General features: G+C 43.9%; 1 long non-coding RNA gene and 1 pseudogene across 2 annotated transcripts; both read left to right on the top strand.

Annotated features, from left to right (window-relative positions):
* Window positions 1-11,309: 11,309 nt before the first annotated feature.
* LOC309690229 lies at window positions 11,310-14,672 on the top strand. The gene is made up of 2 exons (XR_014271676.1): window positions 11,310-11,413; window positions 14,320-14,672. It is a non-coding gene; the product is annotated as an uncharacterized lncRNA (long non-coding RNA).
* LOC309690414 (olfactory receptor-like protein COR2) lies at window positions 13,030-14,137 on the top strand (annotated as a pseudogene). The gene is made up of 2 exons: window positions 13,030-13,049; window positions 13,131-14,137. The product of its transcript is annotated as an olfactory receptor-like protein COR2 (transcript).
* Window positions 14,673-23,485: the final 8,813 nt, after the last annotated feature.

Raw genomic sequence — 23,485 nt, 5'->3', positions numbered from 1 at the left:
AGTACATTGAATAGAGGTTTGACGGTGGTTTATGGCGTCAGTCGAGTCTTAAGGGCTGCGGTCATAAAACAAAGTAAAATTTTACTTGCCAAGAAGTACATAGAGCAAAACCTGGTTTATGGTGTCGGGTATAACTTCAGGGGACGCAGGCATCACTTTTATGATGCGATTTTGCCCCGTTGTGGCGGTCATAAACGCAGAGACAGGGGTATTTGGGCTTTGATTGTGCTTCAGAAGAATTTTAACAGTTGAGCTCAGAGGTTTCTGTGCAAATTTCTGCTGATGAAAAGCGCTCTCTGTGGGTCTCACTGTTTTGAGTGTGTGAGGCGCGCTCTGAGTGTGTTTTTTGTGAGTGTGAACTGTGAACACAGTGACAGTGACGGTTGATGTGTTTGAATAGGAGGACATTAGAGCAAAGACACATTTTAGGATCAAAGGTTGATGCCTAGTGTACCTGTGGAAACTAATTTTGTTCATGGTTTGGCAACCCCCCTGTCTGTAGACGTGCAGGCAGGTTAAGTGCCGAGGTGGCGACTTGGGAACTGAGGACTCCCGCTTAGCTACGGAATAACACTGGAACCGCAGCGTAATCACGGGTTCACATTTATTCCGGACTAGAACAAGACACATTTTGCGAACAAAGGTTGAGTCTAGATTAGTAAAGAAATAAAAAAGGTTGAATTCCTCGTTTCAGTGGTTGAAATTGTTGTGTGCCTGTCCCCTGACGAGTGTGAAATTAAATAAAGAGGGAATTTGGAGCCACATAGAGATAGACGGGCATAATTGGGTGTATTACTCTGTGGTGTAATAAAAAAATAAAAAATAAAAAAGAGAGATAGTAAGAGGTGTGTAGTGGAGAATTATGGAGGAGTAGAGAGAGGAATGTGTTGGGAGACTGGCGTGCAGTTTACGCTGTCAAGGTAGGCGTGTTGCCTGCTTATCTGTTTAACAGGGATGAAAATGAAATTAAGTAAATCTCTTAGTGTGTTAATACAGGAAGCTGCGGACCTGGACCAACTTCCCACAGCGGCCGAAGCAAAATTATAAGTAATGGGAGCCACACCCAGTAAGAATCAGCAGCTGTGAAAAAGACAGCAGCGAGGAGAGAATTAGAGGAGAAATTAAGAGAAGTTTTAACACATAAAATTGGGGCCAACGGACTTGTGGAGGTTGGGAAGGCGTCCGGAGCATCACAACAAAAAGGTGAAACAAAAACACACACAAGCAGAGAAATCTGAGAGAAAGGCTCCTTTTAAGGTAACGCCTAGTTTGAGAAAAAGATAAAATTAACCTGCCTGCCTACAAATGCACACACACGCAATGAAGAAACAGCTTACACTCATGAACACGTGAAGATTTTCCAGCAAGGCTAAAGCAGCGAAACTTAACATACACCTGTTGTTAAAGGATAAATACATTACTGACAAATAAACTCTCTGGGTTGCAGGACAACAATTTAACTTCAAAGAAAAAGACACTGGTCTGACCAACCAGTGAAGACTTGACAAATTTAGGGGTTAAAAGATTCAAATTGTGACATGTTTTCTGCTGATTGATTAATACAAGTGATTACTGAATGAAAGAAAAGTCCATTTTTGGGCTTTTAAACATGATCTTAAGAATTTTAATATGTACCTGTGTTGTCCTGTCAGCTTGGCGGGTCATGAGTTGATTATAGGGTGAGAAAAAAACAAAAAAAAGGGGGAGAGAAGGCTGACACAGGGCCTGGTCCCGGTGTTTCTCCCCTCTTGTTGTAATACAGCCAACACAACATCATTTTCCTGTTCGTTTGCTTTTGTTTTTGTCTGTTTTTGTTTTTTGTTTTTCTCTATATATTTAATTACAGGCTGCTTTGCCGGCCCTGAAAGCCGAGGCTGACTGGACTCCTGCTCTCCCCTATACGTGACACTGACCAAATGCTGTAACAGCTGGACCCACAACAACAACCTGAAAATGTCAACAGTGCTGCAGGAATGTGATCTCATGCAGCAGAGACGGAGAGCACTAAACCTAAGGCCCGTTTCACTACACGGGGGAAAATTCCCAGACTGTGTCAGCTGACAGAGCTGTGACGAGACGCCCGCCAAGCCCGAAGGAAAAGTAAGGCTGAGCAAAAGAATGCTGACCTTGATAACGCTGCATTTACACTGTGCAGGACAGTGATGGACCAACACGGATGATCGGGCAGCAAAAAGGGCGTGACCGGGACAGGAGGAGTAACTGAGGTCAGAAGGCACCTCAGAATGGACACACACACACACACACACACACACACACACACACACACACACACACACACACACGTCTACAAACACACAGATTCAGAATGAAGTGAAATACACACATGAACACGTGCACTCGTTGAGTGAGTGAGAAATGATACACACACACACACATTGGAATGCTGATCCACTGAGAAGTGATCCACACACACACACACGCTGATGCAATGAAGAATGCTTTGCTTATGCTGATATGCAAAATGCGGCACACAAACATCCCAATGCATAATTTTTATGAGGAGCCATTGATTACCATTGATTACGTAGAATGTGTTATATGTCACCCAGAGGGCATTTATGTAGATTTTAGGAATAAGCTCTAAAACGGTTTGGTTATGAAAACAATGTCTGTGCGTGATGTCTGTTTATGGCTCAAGGCCTTGACTGAATTCTTTGCTGTGCTTCACACAGCCCTGATGAGGAACAGTGGCACAGAGTGAAAAATGATGAATTAATAGTGTAAGTTTAGGTTGGAGTACGGCATTTTCTGTGATTGAGTTTTAATTCAAGGAGGAACAAAAGGTGTTACGGCACCTGAGTTTCTCATTCCCACACAATATTGTCCTGGCAGGAAGCAAAACGTTCCTGTGAATTTCTGGTTGATTTTTTGGTTTTGCTTAGCGCTAGCTTGATGTTATCAGTGAGCTTTGGCTTGTGTTCTTTCTCGTAAGCGAGAGAGGGATAGTTTTATGCTTGGACATGTTTGCAACGGGCCCTAGTTTGTGTTATTTTAGTAGTATTTTGTTGGTTATGTCTGTTTTCGTTTTTGTTACAGTGCACTGAGATAAGAAAATCTGAGAGGTGTGATCCACCGGTGGTGATATGTTGATATTTTGTGAGTCCATGATTTAACAATCAGCTCTTTAAACCAGGCCTGAAAGATTGAAATTTAAAGCGCTATGAAATATTCTTACAAAAACAGTTGCAAAGTGTGTCTCTCCATGATTGTAATTGGCTTGGGAGAAATTGACTTATATGGGACACTGATCATATGAGAAGTCCTGAGTCTAGAAGGATTGCAGCGAGTCAATCCAGAACAAAAGAACAAAGAATTGTTTCCTTTTAAAATGATGACGTCATCTTGCTGGTGATGGAGGCTCGAATAGGTCGCGCGGGAGACTCCATTATCAGCAACATCTGGTATGAATGTGTGTGGAGGTATGCATGTGACTGGACTGTGATGGACTGAAGACTAAAAGTTTTGACTGACTTGATACTGAGACAATGACTGCACCCACTTTCGGATAAGTAAATGCCAATAAACAATTCACCCAGCCGGCAAGAGAAGGGTGGATGCTTCGCTTTGTTTTGTTTTGTTTTTGCAGGAGCAGGAGGATAAGAGAGACTGGAGGAGGAGACTGTAGCTTCACATAAGTATGAACTGCAGACTTAACACTTTGGTTGCTGAGTCTGAGTTACTGATGTTTGCATTAAGAAAACTGTGCTATATTAGCTGTGTTTTGATTAAGGTATCATGTTATATTATTGGGAATGCCAAATGCTACAGTGGAGAAAACTATTGATATCACTCATGACTGGAATATGTTACTATTAACCATAGCAGGCCACTGTAAAAAAGTCAATTAAATTTTATAGAGGAAAATCGTCAAAACTTTAACAATATCTATGAATGACTTGCCACATTCAGAATAGAGATATGCAATAATAAACATTGGTCCACGTGATATAGGTTCTGGCTTGAGATAGTAAGTTATTAAATGTAGAATATTTGATAGGATGTGGTACTGAAAAAGAACAAGAGCAAAGTAAAGAAAGAAAAATATTGTGTTTAGTTTGGATAAAATCAAATTAAAATGTACCATTACACTCAGAGGATCAATATGAAATAAAACATATGCAAATTTGTATGAAGTACATTACTGATAACTGTTCTGTCCTGAGTTTTTGTTTCTATAGCACCCACTTGACCACACCAACAGTTTCTCGCCACCAACAGGGGGTATTTGCAAAGAATAGGGAGGAATATCATCAAAACTGGGAAAGGTAAGCCCCGAAGGGGGTGATGACACCATAACTTTCACTTATGGTCAAATTCTTAAATTTTGACCCCAAACTTGAAAATTGTTCAAACATTTAGAGACAGAGTGGATAAACATAATGTCGCAAACCACATAAGGATGGAGCATTTGAATCAATAAGATGGTGAAATAACACGCAGTAAAATGTGGATCACGTTGATTATGTTTATTCCAGTGTGCAGAGGAGTCAATTCCCTTCACAAAGTTTATAAATTCACTTGAACCAAAATTAGGAGCACCCGGTGCTGGAAGAGTTAATAGTCACAATACCCAAGGATAAGCACAAGAGCATGACTGATATGATGGGACTGGGATTTTGCTACACTTAATTATTGCAGACACAACTAAAACTATAACTGAAACTAATCAAAACTAAACTAAACTAGCAAACAATTGGTAAAAACTGATTAAAACTGATATAAAATTGAAAATCTGAAGTCGAAGCTAAATAAAAATAAAAACTAATGAAAATTGCAAAACTATTACAACCCTGGTCCAGACTAAGATGGCGTTGGACATCTTCAGGGCAGAAAAGGGTTGGTGTGACCAAGGTGTGGTTTGGCTTGTTGTATATACATTTCAAAATATGATGAGATATGATGTCACTAACCTTCTCTTTTAAGTGTCTAGCTCCGACGAATTGACACATGGGAGTGTGTCAAAAAGGGGGAAGTTGAGTCCGAACATCAAACAATGGTTTTATGAACATCTGATGACTTTATTTGTGTGTTTAATAATATAGGTATGGCAAAACTTAAGCATATAATGTGTTAGACTTAGAAATGGTTCATTAATTTTTGATTTCTTTTACACACACATAGATTATGATTAGAATAAGTCCCTGGTCAAAGAGTCCTGAACATAATATTTTAAACCAAATTTGAATCATTAGAAGAACAATGGATAACAATATTAGATTATCAAGGCTAGGGAGAGAGGTGTTTTGGTTTTCTGTCTCTTGCAGAGAAAGGAACAGACACCAGACGGGGACACGGAGATGTGAGGACCCTTCACAGCAGAGGCAGATGTAGGGACTGCCGAGACAGCAACTGAGGTCAAGTGTCATGGCGTTTGGGCTCCTGGAGAACATGGATCCCACAAACACAGCAATAACCATGAAGGGGTTGGCGAAAACCAGGAACATCAGACCAACGAGGTTCAAGAGGCTCTTGGCAAAAAGGGGGACACGGAGGTGACCCCAAAACACACAGATCCTTGTTTGAAATTGGGGCAGAATAATCCCCAGAACTGTGCAATGACTAAAGGGTGGTCTAACCCCGGAGGTCGAAGAAAGAAGCTGAGAATCACCCAACTGGAAGACACTGGTAGCTGCAGCAATAAAAATAAAGGTTAAAAGCTCCTTAGACAGAGGTTCTAGTCTAAGTACGTTTGAAAGGTATAAGGTGGCATTAAAAAGGGGGTGGAAAACTGGAGCACCAAAATAAAGCTGTGGGAGAATTGGGGAGTGATGGGAGTGTCATCTGTAACTGCTGTTATGGTCGTAAGTCTAACTTTGCTTGCATCTGAACTGCGTGAACACAGAGGTCATCCCACATATGGTCCACCCGTTAAAGGGGGACAGAGGGCCTCAGGACCAAGAAGAACTGGACCTTGCAAGGCTGGAGTGTATGTTGTAAGTGATCTCTTTGAAGAAAAGAGATCAAAGGGGGAATTGTGATATTATTCTGTTATCATATGTTACCTTATATATGTAATCAAAGTAGTTGAAGTATGATACTGCTGTAGATCATATTATACCCTTTAATATAGAGTGTGTGATCTGTATGTAGTTTAGTTCTCATTATACTTTTGAGTTAAAAGAACATATTCACTTATTAGTTTATTAGATAAGTGTGCATCACTCTGTATCCTTGATCTGCTGTGAATGTATTACATGCTTAATTGTTGAATCATGAAGAGAAGGTTGTAAGCAGGAGACTCTGTGTCTAAGACAGGGGAGATAGACAGACCACATTCCACACCCCCACCTTACAGAAAGCAGAGAAACAACTGCCGAGGTCATAACTTAGGCGCTGTAACAGAGAAAGAATGTGATGTTTTGGCTTTTACGACTAGATGGGGGCCGCTAGGAGCTATAAAAGGCTGTGTAACCCGTCACCATTTTGAGACTTGCTGTGACCCTCTGCAGGCAGGTCTCCCCATCATGATGGTCCTTATGCTCTTAAGTGTTGAATTGTATGGAAATAAATGGTTGTTGATTGAGCATAAATACACCGAGTATTGTCCTTCCTTCAGCCCAAAGATTCAAAGAATTGGGAGATTTCAACAGCATGTAATATATGTGTGATGGATGCATCCCTCAGTAAGACTCCAGTCTTGTATACCCCAGATTTTGAGAAACCTTTTATTCTTCAAACTGATGCTTCTGACAGGGGTCTGGGGGCTGTTCTTCTACAGGGACCGCCCAATGAGTGACACCCAGTGGCTTTCATTAGCCGTAAAATGTTCCCAAGAGAGATGAGATACTCAACGGTGGAAAAAGAGGCTTTAGCAATCAAGTGGGCACTTGATTCCCTCAAGTATTACCTCCTAGGCCGGGAATTTACACTGGAAACTGACCACAAGGCGCTCCAGTGGTTGGAGAAAATGAAGGATACGAATGGACGAATCACCAGATGGTACCTTGCGATGCAGCCATTCCGTTTTACCATTCAGCATATCGCAGGCAAGAACAACTGCACAGCGGACTATCTTTCTCGCTGTTCCAGCTCACTGCTGAAGGGGGGGAGTGTGTGATGGATGCATGCAACCACACAACTGAGATACTTAGGTAATATTCATTTGGTCTTTTGTCTTATGTTTACGTTATGCTCTAAAGTTTCTGTGATCATAAGTTAACTAATTTGATATTTTGAGTTTACCTGTAATGCGTGACAGCACTAAGCTATAGCCCAAATGGTGGCATAGACTTTGCTTTGCATTGTTTGTTATTTTATATAGGTATGTTATATTGATTATATTTCTGCTCTTTCTGAGTTACCTGACCTCCGCTCCAGTCCTTCCTGGTTTGGCTGAAAGAGGAGGCTGAGGGTGGAGCTGGTTTAAATGCAGAAGCCAATAAAGTGGACTGGACCATCTATTGTGATCATGCAGGGGGAATGGGGTTCTTCTTGAATGATGGTTATCTGTTATCTCTTTAGTTTTCACCTTTGGTGTATATAATGGTTTATTCATTTGCTATATAACTGGAGCTGTTTCTCATTTGGGCAGGTCAGTTTGTTGAGTTATGTTTTTGTTAAGTGATTTTTGAGTAGCGGTCTGTTAAGTTAACCTCTTTTATGGGCCCACTTGGTTCTTAAAAACTTTATTTTTTGTTATTTTGAATTTTTGTAATCATCTTGTCCTTTTTGGGGGTATAATAAACCCATTTTTGAAGATTACATTTGTGTCTGTGTGTTCCTGGCTGCTTGGATCATGACAATATGTAATAGAAAAAAAAAAAAAAACACCCAGCACACCCCTGCGGGTGGTTTATCCTTTAAGCTCGGGTCCTCTACCAGAGGCCTGGGAGCTTGAGGGTCCTGCGCAGTATCTTAGCTGTTCCCAGGACTGCGCTCTTCTGGACAGAGATCTCCGATGTTATTCCCGGGATCTGCTGGAGCCACTCGCCTAGCTTGGGAGTCACCGCACCTAGTGCTCCAATTACCACTGGGACCACCGTTACCTTCACCCTCCACATCCTCTCGAGCTCTTCTCTGAGCCCTTGGTATTTCTCCAGCTTCTCGTGTTCCTTCTTCCTGATATTGCTGTCACTACGGCCGTCTTCTTCTGTTTGTCTACCACCACTATGTCCGGTTGGTTAGCCACCACCATTTTGTCCGTCTGTATCTGGAAGTCCCACAGGATCTTAGCTCGGTCATTCTCCACCACCCTTGGGGGCATCTCCCATTTTGACCTCGGGACTTCCAGGTTATACTCGGCACAGATGTTCCTGTACACTATGCCGGCCACTTGGTTATGGCGTTCCATGTATGCCTTGCCTGCTAGCATCTTGCACCCTGCTGTTATGTGCTGGATTGTCTCTGGGGCATCTTTACACAGCCTGCACCTGGGGTCTTGCCTGATGTGATAGACCCCAGCCTCTATGGATCTTGTACTCAGAACTTGTTCTTGTGCTGCCATGATTAGTGCCTCTGTGCTGTCTTTCAGTCCAGCTTTGTCCAGCCACTGGTAGGTTTTCTGGATATCAGCCACCTCCTCTATCTGCCGGTGGTACATACCGTGCAGGGGCCTGTCCTTCCATGATGGTTCCTCGTCTCCCTCCTCTTTCTTGGGTTTCTGCTGCCTGAGGTATTAACTGAGCACTCGGTCAGTTGGGGCCATCTTCCCAATGTATTCTTGGATGTTCGTTGTCTCATCCTGGACTGTGGTGCTGACACTCACCAGTCCCCGGCCCCCTTCCTTCCGCTTAGCATACACCCTCAGGGTACTGGACTTGGGGTGAAACCCTCCATGCATGGTAAGGAGCTTTCTTGTCTTTATGTCAGTGGCTTCTATCTCCTCCTTTGGCCAGCCTATTACCCCAGCAGGGTACCTGATCACGGGCAGGGCGTACGTGTTGATGGCCCGGATCTTGTTCTTACCATTCAGCTGACTCCTCAGGACTTGCCTGACCCTCTGCAGGTACTTGGTGGTTGCAGCTTTTCTAGCGGCCTCTTCATGGTTCCCATTCGCCTGCGGGATCCCCAGGTACTTGTAACTGTCCTCTATGTCTGCAATGTTGCCTTCTGGTAGTTCAATCCCCTCAGTTCTGACTACCTTCCCTCTCTTTGTTACCATCCGACTACACTTCTCCAGTCCGAACGACATTCCAATGTCATTGCTGTATAGCCTGGTAGTGTGGATCAGTGAATCGATGTCTCGTTCACTCTTGGCATACAGCTTGATGTCATCCATGTACAGGAGGTGGCTGACAACTGCTCCGTTCCGTAGTCGGTATCCGTAGTGTTGAAATCTCCCAATTCTTTTGATCTTTGGGCTGAAGGAAGGACAATACTCGGTGTATAAATGCTCAATCAACAATCATTTATTTCCATACAATTCAACACAAAGAGCATTTAGAACCATCATGATGGGGAGACATGCATGAAGAGGGTCACAGCAGTCTCGAAATGGTGACGTGTTACTCAGCTTCTTATAGCCGCTAGTGGCCCCCACCTAGTCGTAAAAGCCCAAACATTCACATTCTTTCTCCCTTACGGCGCCTAAGTTATGACCTCGGCTCATTGCTCCTCTGCTCTAGACACAAAGTCTCCTTCTGTTTATGATTCAGCAATAAAACATGTCAAGAACACAGTATGAGACATTCACAGAAGATCAAGGATACAGAGTGATGCACACTTATCTAATAAACTAATAAGTGAATATGTTCTTTTAACTCAAAAGTATAATGAGAACTAAACTACATACAGATCACACACTCTATATTAAAGGGTATAATATGATCTACAGCAGTATTCTAATTCAATTACTTTGATTACATATATAAGGTAACATATAATAACAGAATAATCTCACAGTAGCCAGTCTTGTTAATGATCTCACTGAGGGGGTTCAGGCCTACGCAGAACAGCAGTGGGGACAGAGCATCTCCTTGGTAGATCCCGCACTTGATGGTAACTTGTGCTATGGGCTTGGAGTTGGGCTCTAGTGTTGTACGCCACATCCCCATTGAGTTCCTGATGAAGGCTCTTAGGGTCCCGTTGATCTTGTACAATTCTAGGCATTCCAGTATCCAGCTGTGGGGCATTGAGTCATAGGCCTTCTTGTAATCAATCCAGGCCACGCACACAGAAGAGAAACCGCTTCTGTCCACCGATCTAGGAACTTGAAATCTTTGCATTTCAGGATACTTTTCTTTAATAAACGGTAAGCATTATACATACTGTCCTTGCAGAGGTGGTTTCTCTTCTCGCAAGTGAAGTAAATTTTTTGAAGGCGTTTATTTTTTTCGAGGTCGCGGATGACGTCAGGAGAAGGTGATTGGTCACTTGCAATGTTGAACCTGGAACAACATTATTTATGATGATGAACAACACCAACACGAGGATATCAGATCGTCCGGGAGGGGAATGTCACTTGAGATGCCTTAAGTCTGCCAAGTCCCACAGCCAAGTCTCACTGCCGTAAATAAGTCTCACTCCCCAAAAAGCCTGATCTGTTACATAGTACCTGCAGTCTACCATGACATGGCAGAGGTATTTAGAAAAGGTAGAGTGCTGTCGCTACCTCCGCTCAGACCTTACGACCTCCTCTACGGGGGGCTGCTTCTATCCAGCAGATCATGCAATTTGTCGCAACCCGAAAGGGAGGCCATGGAAAAATATATAACGGGGCTGCCAGCATCATTCGGCTATTCCTCCTCTCCAGTTTCTAGATCTTGGTGGTCCGTGAAGGACAGTGAATGGAAGCAGATCCCGGGACCAGGCCGCCCAACACCTCTTTGTTCCCACTTCCATCCATTCCCAGGTGGTGAATTGGGCGCACACTGCCAAGCTTATCTGTCACCCCGGGGTCCATCACACCAAAACCTTCCTCCAACATTTCTTCTGGTGGCCCCCTCTGCCTAAGGACACTGGGGAGTATGTGACCACCTGCTCCACCTGCACCAAAAACAAACTGGTGAATAAGTCACCTTCTGGTCTGCTCCAACATTTATCAATCCCTGGCGCCCTTGACTTCATTACAGGACTTCCTCCATCGGCAGGTAACACAGTCATACCAACAATCATAGATTGTTTCTCAAAAGCTGCCCACTTTCTAGCCTTATCCAAACTCCTCACAGATCTAGAGATGGCTCAACCACTCACCACATGCAGTTTTCATCCATAGTTTGGACAAACTGAGCACGCCAACCCAGAACTAAAGGCCACTCTCAGCCTCCAATCAGGTCATCTGGAGTGAGCAACTACCTTGGATAGAGTACGATCATAACATTCTCACCTCCTCTCACGTAGGTGTCGTCAAGTATAGAGGTCAACACGAGCAGCTCTCCTGCATACTTAGGAACAGAATAAACGCCTAGCTGATCAACACAGAAACCCTACTTTCGGCTACTTGGAAGGATAAAAGGTATGCCACAATTTGTTTATCTTCGGGCTGAATGCAAAAAAGTCACTGACTGCTTCATCAGGGTTACATGGTGAGAGAAGGCGGCGCAGGGTTGCAGCTTACCTTGAAGACCAGAGCATTGCAGGAGGACTGCCCCCAGCCCCGGATAACATACAACCACCCCCAAAATGAACTGCAACTTGGTATTTGGATAGACAAGGATTGTCGCTGAAGTAAAAACTTCTTTAAGGTTGGAAAATGTGGCTTCAGGTTCTGAAGATCAGAGGAAGGGAGTTTTTGTGGAGATTACTTTTTTAAGGGGTGTTGTTAACTGGCTGCAGTTTCAGATGAACCCGAGAAGGTGGTGGGAGGAGGGGGTTGGCCATTCCACCACTATCTTAATCTTTACCTTTTCAGTCTCCACTTCCTAGGTTACATTCTCACAGAGGGGTGAGAATGTAACCTAGGAAGGTAATAGATGATGAGCGAAATTCACATTTTTCTGCTTTGACATAAAGGCGGTGTATCCAGTGTTCGGCTTCGGCGAAGAATACTAGGCGCGGGCAAAGGCTGCAAGCTCCCGAGCTTGTAACACCTCATGAGCTTCATGCAGCTGGTCCATCAAGCCCATGTATATCCTCTGAGCTGATGCAGATGAGGATTCCCCTCCAGGATCGCCTTGATGGTGTTAATCCTGATCGCCATCACCTTAGCGTCCATTGTGTGGGAAATCCGCTTAACCAGACATTGAATGCGGGAGATATCACGCTCCCGGGACGAGCCCGCTGGGTCCAGGTTGTGGTCGCGTCGTTCTGTCATGTTTCGGCTGTGTGCAGGCAGGCAGAGAGGAAGGACCCAAAATGCAGGACTCACGGAAGCGAAAGTGAATTCTGAATAAACAGCTTTATTGCAGGGGTTACCGAACAGAAAACGAACTATACTGGAAAACGACTAGACTGGCATGAAGGCAAACAGAACACACAGGGAGTGAGGGCAGAAGACATTAATGACGCGACACCGAGTAGGGGAAGACACAGACACAAGAGGTGAACGGAGCGAAGAGGAAACAGCTGGGAGACACGGCTGACGCTGATTACACTGATGAGACAGGGAGAGCACAAAGCTGAAGGCACTGACATAGGACACAGACCTACAAAATAAAACAGGAAGCACACGACAGACAGAGACACAGACGCAGACTCATAAGCAGGCATACCGAATATAACACATAGAACTCAAACAATAATAATCATCATCATCAACAAAACACCAGAGAAACAAAACGTTCATACAAAAATAGACCAGAACTCAGAATGCTGGGTCAATACTGACCCAGAACTGTGACACTAACAAGGCATACAAGTCATGAACTCTAGAGCTGGATTGTAGTGGTCACATGTCTCAGTTGCTATAATGAGATCCACAGGGGAAAAAGAAAGATACATAAGGTCCTTTCACTGCTGAGACAATATCAGTCTGGTATCTTGCATCTGTTTTTCTCCCTGTTGTACATTCTGGCTGTTGTAGTCAATGGTGCTGGATTTTTATTTCTATTGTTGAATGATGACTTAAAATGTGAAGCTTAATGGTTATGTAGAAGTTCAGAAGAATTTGCAGAGGGTAACCAAGTGTCATAAATGTCCCTGGCCAAATTTTGGTACAAAGTAAAGTTTGGTGCAAAGCTCACATTTATACATCTTTAATTAGTGTCATTAATTTACCTTTTACTTCGATGGAGCAAATGCATTAAATTTAATGTGACAGATATAACTTTTGGTGGGCATATAGAATTGGAAAAATACAAATTTCTGTATTTTGCTATCATGTTTACTGCTTATATTCTAATACTCTGCAGTAATTCAACCATAGTTTGACTCATCTGGATTAAGAAAAGCCTCCATGAGCCTATGTATATTTTCATTGCAGCTTTGTTGTTCAACTCTGTTATGTTCAGTACAAATATCTACCCCAAACTTTTGATGGACTTTTTATCTGAGAGGCAGATTACAACTCATTTACTTTGTAGCTTTCAAGGATTTATTTATTACTCTTTAACTGGTTCAGAGTTCTTTCTCTTGGCATCCATGGCTTATGACAGGTATGTGTCCATATCTAAACCTTTGCAATATAATACTATATTATATAGTATTATAAAAGCAGCTGTCAAAATTTTATTGGTTTTAGCTTCTGCCTGCTTGTCAGCTTGTGCCATCAGCTGTAATTATAAACACTTCACAAATCTGCAGTTTCACTTTAAATTGAATTTTTTGTAACAATGCAATTTCCAAGCTTTACTGCGTAACTGTGGAAACACCATATTTAATGTATGGTGTATTAATTCTACTTAACACTCTATTCCTTCCTTTATTTTTCATACTTTTTACTTACACAAAAATATTTATAATATGCTATCGAAGCTGCAGAGAGGTCAGGAAAAAAGCTGCACAGACCTGTTTACCTCACCTGCTCGTTTTGATCAGCTTCTCATGTTTGTGTTCATATGATAGAATTATAACTTGAGTGGAAATTGATTTATCCCAAACTGCACGTTTCATAATTACTTTACAAGCGGTTTTGTGTCATCCTCTCTTTAATCCAATTGTATATGGACTGAAAATGAAAGAAATCTTTCAACACCTCAGGAGGTTGTTTTGTCATTGCGTCTTATGTGTCAAAACGAATGTTGGAAGTGCGGTCATTTCCTTTGTGATTCAAGTTCAAAGGCCTGACTTCTCTCCAGAGTAGAGATTTCTTTGTAGAGCAGATACTGTACATATAAAAGATTATCATTAGCAAATTTTTGAGTTAAATAGTCTAATAAATAATAACATGTGTCTGTGTGGAACTGAGGTACTTTGCAGATATGTTTCTGTATTTATGTAAAATTCATATAAATTTCTGGTATTTATGTATATTGTGCTCTGCAGAAATAGCTCCCAGGCCTCTGGTAGAGGACCCAACTAAACTACAGAGCACAAACCTTAACGAGAACGACCAGAAGAGACTAACGGCGGACAGCAGGGAGAACACACGGGTGAGACATGGTAGAAACGCAGATGAGACAGGGTGGAATACACAGACGGACCAGCAACTACAATAACGGAGGACATGACTTAAATACACCCAGAGAAACACAGGGGAATTACACACAGGTGGTGGACACAGCTGGGAATGATCAACAAGACGAGACAGAGGTAAAACTGAACACACTCACATGAGACCCAGACCTTCACAATAAAACAGGAAATGAGAACACCACACCAAGACGCAGACCTGACACTGAGAGACAGACAGAATGACACATGGAACCTGAACTAAACTAAACGTGAGATACAACCGAGAACAAATCCTTAAACATGAAACTCAAATAATAAACATCATAATCATCATCATAAACACAACAAGAGAACAAGAAAACAATCCCTGATGCAAACTAAAACATAATAACCTCAAACATGGAATAACAAAAACATGAAACTCCACATACTGGGTCCAACGGACCCAGACCCGTGACAGTACCCACCCCTCAAAGGGCTGGCTCCCGACAGCCCCAAACAAAAAGCACAAGCACCAAGCCAGGGCGGGCGGAGGGGGCCCAGGAAGGAGGGCCCGAAACACAAAAAACCAGGAGCACGAGAGTCCAGAACCAAAACATGACTGTTCACTAGTCCATAACACAGTCAGGGGGCCGACCACGCACACAGCAACGGCGGCAACGGGCAAACAGTTCTGGGGGCCGACCGTGCACACGGCAACGGCGGCAATGGGCAAACAGTTCTGGGGACCGACCGTGCACACGGCAACGGCGGCGACGGGCAAACAGTTCAGGAGGCCGACCGTGCACACAGCAACAGCGGCAACGGGCAAACAGTTCTGGAGGCCGACCTCTTGGAAGGTAGTGGCGGCCACTGAGCAGGTCCGGAGGACGGCCGCGATGCCAGCGGCGGCTACGAACTCTTTCCGGAGGCCGTCCCCGAAGGCCATGATGCCATCTTAGAGGCCCGGAAAACGGCCGGCAGAGGCGAGGCGGAACGGGTCGAGCTGGCACTGACGGCGGCGTGGCAACCACAGGACCAGACGAGGCCGGACCAGACGAGGCAGGACCAGACGAGGCAGGACCAGACGAGGGCGGAGCTGAAGCCGGACCAGACGTGGATGAAGACACGGAGGCTGGACCAGGCGCGGATGAAGACACAGAGGCTGGACCAGGCGCGGACGACGGCAGCGGGACGGCTGCGGAACCCAACGGCGGTGATGCTGCAGCAGGTGAAGTGGAGATGTGCTGGCTGGGTCCTCCAGGACCGTCAGCAGGTGTGAGGACGTGCTGGCTGGGTCCTCCAGGACCCTCAGCAGATGTGAGGACGTGCTGGCTAGGTCCTCCTGGACCATCAGCAGATGTGAGGATGTGCTGGCTGGGTCCTCCAGGACCACCAGCAGATGTGAGGATGTGCTGGCTGTGTCCTCCAGGACCCTCAGCTAACGAGGCGTGGTGCTGGGTGGGCTCCTCGGACCCTCCAGCAGACGTGGCATGAGGCTGGACGGGCTCCTCGGGCCCTCCAGCAGATGTGGCTTGAGGCTGGACGAGCTCCACGGGCCCTCCAGCAGCCGACACTTGAGGCTGGCTGGGTTCTCCTAAACCCCCAGCAGACGACACTTGAGGCTGGCTGGGTTCTCCTAAACCCCCAGCAGACGACACTTGAGGCTGGCCGGGCTCCTCAGGCCCTCCAGCCGACGAGGCAGGACGCTGGCTGGGTTCACCTGAACCCCCAGCTAACATGACGTGAGACTGGACGGGCTCCTCAGGCCCTCCAGTGGAACCAGTCTCTGAAGCAGCAGGTACGGAGACCTCTGCCAGTGTGGACACTGGCTGGGACTGAGCAGCACAGTGGCTAGACTCAGGCAGCAACAGTGGGATACAGTCCTCAGAGGGCTGAAAGTGTTCCCCAATACACTCAGCAGAGGACTGAGGCGGACGGGTGAACTCACTTGAACTCTCAGGGGGTGCTGAGAGCCGAGACTGTTCTGGTGAGTTCTCCGGTGAGGCTGCTGGTGCTGGCGTCTTGACCTCTAGGGGTCCAGAGTTGGCTGGTGACTGACACCCAGCCTCTGGGGAGGCCCTAGAGGGAGCAACTGTCTCTGAGATGGCCAGCTTAAATGAACCAGCAAAAGTTTGTGTGGAGTGTGTTCCCTGCTTGTAATGAGGCTGTGAGGATAAAGGCTGGGTAAATGAGTGGACAGGCTGCTGAACTGGTGGCAACTGAGCTACAGGTAGCGAAGTAGTAACAGGTGGTGGAGTGGCTGGCTGAACTGATAATAAGGCTGATGAATCTCTTGCCAACTGAGCTATTGACTGGGCTATGGACTGTAACATGGTGTCTACTGGGTCTGACTGTGACTGTAATGGAGGTGATGATTGAGCAGCTGACTGAGTTAGCGACTGCTGGGCAGCTAACCGAGCTACCGGCTGAGCAGCTGACTCAACGAACACAGCCCCGGTATAAACAGTCATATGAACTGGTGAAACAGACGGAGCGTCTTTTCCACTCACCACAGCTGGCAGTTCCGAAGTCCTAATCTCCGGCTGTGGGGCGACGCGCCGACGGCGCGATCGTCGCTTCCTCCCGGGCAAAACCTCCGGCGGGCCGGGCAAAACCTCCGGCGTCCGGCTGGGTTGGGAAGCGGTAGCGGCTGGTGGGTGTAGGTGAAGTTCGTGAAGGATGAAGTCTTGCACGAGTGGGTGTAGTGGGTCCAATAGCCAGGGATAATCCGTGAGCAGCTGTTGCAGTCTGGCTTCCAGAACGTGGAGGAATGCTTCTCCCTCATGCTCTAGCCACAGGTTGATTATTTTTGAAGCGGAGTTCGTGATGAGGTCCCGAAGCTCCGTGGGTGGGGTGAATGCCGCTGTATCCATATCTGGCTGGTCCGTACTGTCACGGCGAGTGAGGTGAGCCGTGTGGAGGAAATGAAGGAGGATCCAAATGCAGGCAGTCGTGAAGGTGTAAAGGTGGTTTATTGAATATGAAAGTAAATACAAACGGCAAATGGAGCTAGAACTAAACTATACTGGGATCAACTAAACTACAGAGCACAAACCTTAACGAGAACGACCAGAAGAGACTAACGGCGGACAGCAGGGAGAACACACAGGTGAGACATGGTAGAAACGCAGATGAGGCAGGGTGGAATACACAGACGGACCAGCAACTACAATAACGGAGGACATGACTTAAATACACCCAGAGAAACACAGGGGAATTACACACAGGTGGTGGACACAGCTGGGAATGATCAACAAGACGAGACAGAGGTAAAACTGAACACACTCACATGAGACCCAGACCTTCACAATAAAACAGGAAATGAGAACACCACACCAAGACGCAGACCTGACACTGAGAGACAGACAGAATGACACATGGAACCTGAACTAAACTAAACGTGAGATACAACCGAGAACAAATCCTTAAACATGAAACTCAAATAATAAACATCATAATCATCATCATAAACACAACAAGAGAACAAGAAAACAATCCCCGATGCAAACTAAAACATAATAACCTCAAACATGGAATAACAAAAACATGAAACTCCACATACTGGGTCCAACGGACCCAGACCCGTGACACTAACAGGCTGCAGGCTTGGGGTGCATTCCAGGAATGCACCCCCACACCCTGGGAGCATGAGAGAGTTCGTACCTTGTCTTATTGTAGGATTAACGTAGCTATGTCTGTTTCAGTTTAAGTGCTTCTTTACATATAGTTTAATAATAGTTTAATAGTTTAATTATTTATATAGCACATTTAATTACAACAGGAGCGTTGACCAAAGTGCTGTACAAGAATACAACATACATAATAAAACAACTTAGAGTATTAAAAGCAAACACCAAATATGAATTAACAAATAACAAATAACTCTCATGCTGTATTAAAAGCCAGTAAATAAAAATGCGTTTTAAGATAAGATTTAAAAAGATTGACAGTAGGAGCCTGTCTGATGTGTAGGGGTAAATTATTCCACAGCTTAGGCGCTACGACTGCAAATGCTCGATCACCTCTATGAACCAGCCTCGACCTTGGTACAGCTAAAAGCAAAAGATCACTTGATCTAAGAGATCTAAGGGGGGTATAAGTCTGCAAGAGGTCAGACAAATACCCGGGAGCCTGTCCATTCAGGGCTTTGTAAGTATATAGATGAACTGTTGGATTTTCCAGACCAGCAGGTTAAGGGAAGTTGTTTATGGGGTCACACTCTGACCCTTTGATCTCACACACACACACACACACACACACACACACACACACACGCACACACACACGCACACACGCACACACGCACGCACGCCTGAAGTATAAATAAAGACCAGGGCAAAGCTCAGGGCGAGTCTCTGAGACTGCCCTTGCTAGCAAGAATTCTGTGTCTTTCTCTTCTCTGAGTCTTTACTGAAGAAGTGTTTTAGAATATTTTCCCTAACATTTATTTGGTCCTTCGTAGCTGGATCAGAAAATATCAGAATTGTTATCTGTTACTCTGTTCCAAGATCCAGCACTGATTCCTGACGCCGTGGGGAGCCAGCACCGAAGCCTGTGCACAGCCCTCTTGGACGAGGAGAGAGCCCCAGGACGTTAAATTCGGGTCTGGGCCGGTGTTATAATCTGGTCCACGGTGGTGGGATTCAGTCCGATGATCCGAATCACCAGTGAGACGTCGGAGAGTGAGAAACACTATTTTGGTATATAAGACGGCCGCAAAGGTTTAAAGAAACGTGATAAATTAGGTTGGGTTCGCCGAAAGGAGCTGAATTAGACTTAGGTTTTAGAGGCAGCCGAAATTACTTCGTGACAAATTCAAATGAAAACACGTTGAGACAGAGGAATTAAAATATGTTGGGTTCGACGGAAAGAGCTGAATTAGACTTGAGTTTTAGAGATAGCTGAAATTATCTCGGGACAAATTGGCGCGCAAATGTCTATGTGTGTGTATGTGTCTGGAAGTAAGTTGATTTTATAGCACAATACGCTGCTGAACTACTTCCATTTTTGTTTTCTTTGCTGAGGCTCATGTGCTGGTGACAAAGGAGAACGGTTGAGTTTCATCTCATAAAACTGATACCGCGTCACCGTTAGGGTGAAGTCGAAGGCCGTATCAGTAAACCACTCTGAAGTCAAGCGTGCCAGCGACGGCCCAGCAAAATCTTTGAAAATGGGTGATAAACAAGTAAAATTAACACCTGATGAGAAATGTCTAGAAAAACAGCAAGCCGGAGCAGGACTAATCCAAAAGAAAGAGAGAGGAATGCATAGTGGAAGAGCAAGAGGTAGAGGCAGAGCTACACACACACCAAACAGTGACTTTAACACTACATGCTGGAGGTGTGGAAAAGAGGGACATTTTGTACGTGACTGTAAGAAACAAAGAAGACAGTAACTCAGAATAGGATAGCAGCTCAGCTGAAGAGAGCAGTTCAGACTAGGAAGAACATAATAATCCCTCACCCAGTGAAGATTAGAGATCACAGTAGTTTGAAGTAGTTTAAAAAAGGGTTGGAACCGAATAGATATAAATGCAAGAGGAATAAAGTGAAATAAACAAAAAGCTAAATTACAACTTCATTTTAATGCATTCAAACTAATAATAAAAAGGATAACAACCTATAAACTGGTATTAATAATGAAAGCAGATAATTCACACAAACAGAACTATGATAACTGTGATAACTGGAGTGTGCTGCGTTTCCGTGAGCAGTTTTCCTGCATCTTGACTTGTGTGTAGAGTGTTCATAACATCAGCATTATGTTTTGTTTATTTGTTTTGTTGGGTTGAAAAATAGTTAAATAAACTGGTGATCATATTTATGGATCACCATGGTACATATCATCAGCCATGTGATTTATTTACGCAGATGAAAAAGTGAGTGTGAATGTGTCTGACGTCACAGTGTTTTTGTGCGCTGTGTAAAAATAATTGTTTTTGATTGTGAGAGCGGTGATTCTGCAGGTCACCAGCTATTTAAAAAAAAAAATACAAACAAAAAAAGAGTGAAAAAGAGACAAAATTTACATTGTAGATGAAAAATAATTATAGGAAAAAGGTTTTGTGTTGATCAACCAAGAGCAACTACAATCTTATTTTCTGCTTTTAAGAAAGGACGGTTCACAAAAACAGAGAGAGAGAGAGAGATGTGTGTTGATTAAGCAGTGATGATAATAATGAAAGTCTCTCAGTCTGTCGTTTACAGGTGGGGAACGGACCTGGATCAATTCTCCACGGGCAGCAGTCGGAAGAAAATTATAGGTTGAAATCATTAGAAAAAATTAGAAACACCCAGCCAGAATTTTTTGGCTGAATTGTTTTGCAGCTTCCCATCCTCATCCTGAACAAGCAAGCTCCAAGGAAACTAATCTCTCCCTGAAGACACCGAGTGCAGTTTCAGAAGCACGAGCATGAACATCAACTGTGGACAGGAGTCCAAGAGACAATACCAGAGTTCTGAGCAGAGAGGTCCAGCAGCGCTGTGGGCAAACGGCATCAGAAAGAGAAGAACCACCATCTAGATTGGATGGATGGAGATGCGTTTCCAGCCAGCTGCAACCTCACTGTGTGTGAAGGACTTTTGAGAAGACTGTCTGAGTTTGACATTTGCCATGTTTGGAGTGAGATGGCAATAAGAGAGACACGGGACAAAGCTGAAAAAAACTGACTGCCATTGGACTGAAAAGTGGGAGAGAAGGAAAGGAGCAGAAGAGGGCTGAGGCTGCTGTTTTAGTGTGGGGAATCAAATTAGGTTAAGGAATTCGGGGAGACAAGCGACTGCCTGGAAGTGGAGGATTGACACAGTGTCCAGACCACCACAAAAGGGGGAGGAAGACAAGCACTGAGGTATGCAAGTGTACTGTTAGAAAAATGGAAAGTGACACGACACATACAGATAATATGCACCAGAGATAAAAAATCATACACAAAGTGTTACACATTAAAAGAGGGCATTTGTAGAAGGGATTAACAACACACAGTGTGGTTGCCGATGGTAACCTGCAAGCATTTTGGGGTTTAGCTGTGCCTGACTATGACAGAGTTTTTCATTTAGATGTTTCTGAAACAAAAATTTGGAGTGAACGGAGTTTTGTTTCAGAAAGAAAAAGGGGGGGGAAGGTACATGAAAGGATACATAAAAACAGAAAATGTATTAACCCTACTAACACAAACACAAGAGAGCTTATGAAGATTAGACAACATCTTAAGCGTGTGAGTCTGTTTATCATCTTGTCCAAGTCTCTTAGTGTGATGCAAAGACCAGTGGACTCATAGCACATTAGTTAAGAAATGATCAAATAATAGCAGAGAAGTGTGTAGGAAAGGCAGCTTTAAGAACATGCCCTGCTGGAGATGCAGCTCCACAGACATGCATTAAACCTGCCTAATAACACAAACACACATGCAATGAAGATTAGCTTGTTAGCTTTCATCAGTGTTAAAATAGTGTCAATTTAGCAGACACTTGTTATCAAATACTGAATTTATCCAATGCAAAAAATTGACTCTCTAGGTTGCAGGACAACAGTTTAACTTTTGTGGGAAAAAAGATCCTGGTTTGACCGACCAGTGATCAGATAATAAATTTAGTTGTTAATATAGTAAATTGGGAGAAGCTTCCTGCTTGATTGATGCAGCACAAGTAATTTACTGTATGAGGGAAATTGTCTTTTGTGATACTATTTTGAACATGCTTTTCTGTTGTCCTGTCATCTTAGTGGGTTAATAGCTGATATGCAAATTAGTTGATCGGTTTTAGATTAATGAAAGGTGACTGAATTCTAGCACGAGTGAATGAGGTGTGTTGGAGTTTGTTGTGTGTTGAGTGGAGACTCTAAAACACTGAGTTTCCTGTTTTGATGTGCAAGTGAATCCTGTACCTAGATACACAACTCTGAATACGTCAGAACAAACTTTTTTTGTGAAGTGCATGACACATGTCACATGTTTTATGATGAAGGGAAAAAGGAAAACTGAATAGATCTGTGGCCTAAATGAGTGAAGAGCACAGACCTGGTGTTTAAACTCATAGCTAATAAGACATTAGGCTTATGTTGTGTGTTGTGCAGCTGATGGTTGGTTTGGAGTGAATCTAGCTGATGATTGTTTTGTTGTGAAGTTGAGCCTGCCACTTAGTATGATGGTATGATGAACCATGCTAATGGTATTTACCCTCCTGAGATGAGGATCTTGTGTCATGACTTAACAAGGCCTTTTTATTTTGATACTTTCACAGTGAACTAAAAGTTTTGTTTGATAACCTCTGTTATTTTTTCATTTTTCATTTTTTGAACAGCCACTGATTCTGTTTTTTTCTTTAAGCAGATCTGCACGTCGGGAATTAAAAGCGCCACACGTCGTCAAGAAAATTGTTGCAAGTGAGTTTCTCCACATTAAAATGGGCTCAGGAGAAAGCCACTTATTTGGGACAATTATTAAAATGAGCATCCCTGCCTAAAAAGGATTCAGCGAGGTAATCCGATCTAAAGTTTTTCTTTTTCTTTTGAAATGACGTCATTTTGCTGAAAGTGGAAACTAAATGCGACGACAGGTTCCACTATCAGCAAAGAAAGAATGAATGAATGAATGGAAATAAAAAACAAACTGACTGACTGGTAAAAGCTGACAGGACTTGACCACGACTCAAGGTTAACCTCCACCTAGACAGGACAAAAGGGTGGATGAATTTATGTGTTTTTTGTTACAGGAGCAGAAAGATGACAGCAACATTCGAGGTTGCATGACGATTTAACCTTTTAAATGCCATTTTCTCTGTCTGTGAATTTACCATGTGTGTGTCATTCACTACCTTATGTTGCTCACAGCGATTACTGTGAGAAAGAGTGTATACACCTCCGCAGCACTAACATTTCTTTTTACAGCAGATGGTTAATCATGTGTTTGATCATGTGATTTATAAGAGGATTAGTTAATGTTTTTCTACTATAGGATTCCTGGGTTTATATGTGAATGACATTTTTTCCACAGCTAGGGATGGCTAACTTTATGGTGTTTTTATGGCACCTCTGGAATGTGGATGGCCGACGCCTGCCC

Source organism: Aulonocara stuartgranti (genome assembly GCF_965226115.1).
Source record: "Aulonocara stuartgranti genome assembly, chromosome: 16".
NCBI lineage: Eukaryota > Metazoa > Chordata > Actinopteri > Cichliformes > Cichlidae > Aulonocara > Aulonocara stuartgranti.
This window is presented reverse-complemented; position numbering and strand designations above follow the sequence as displayed.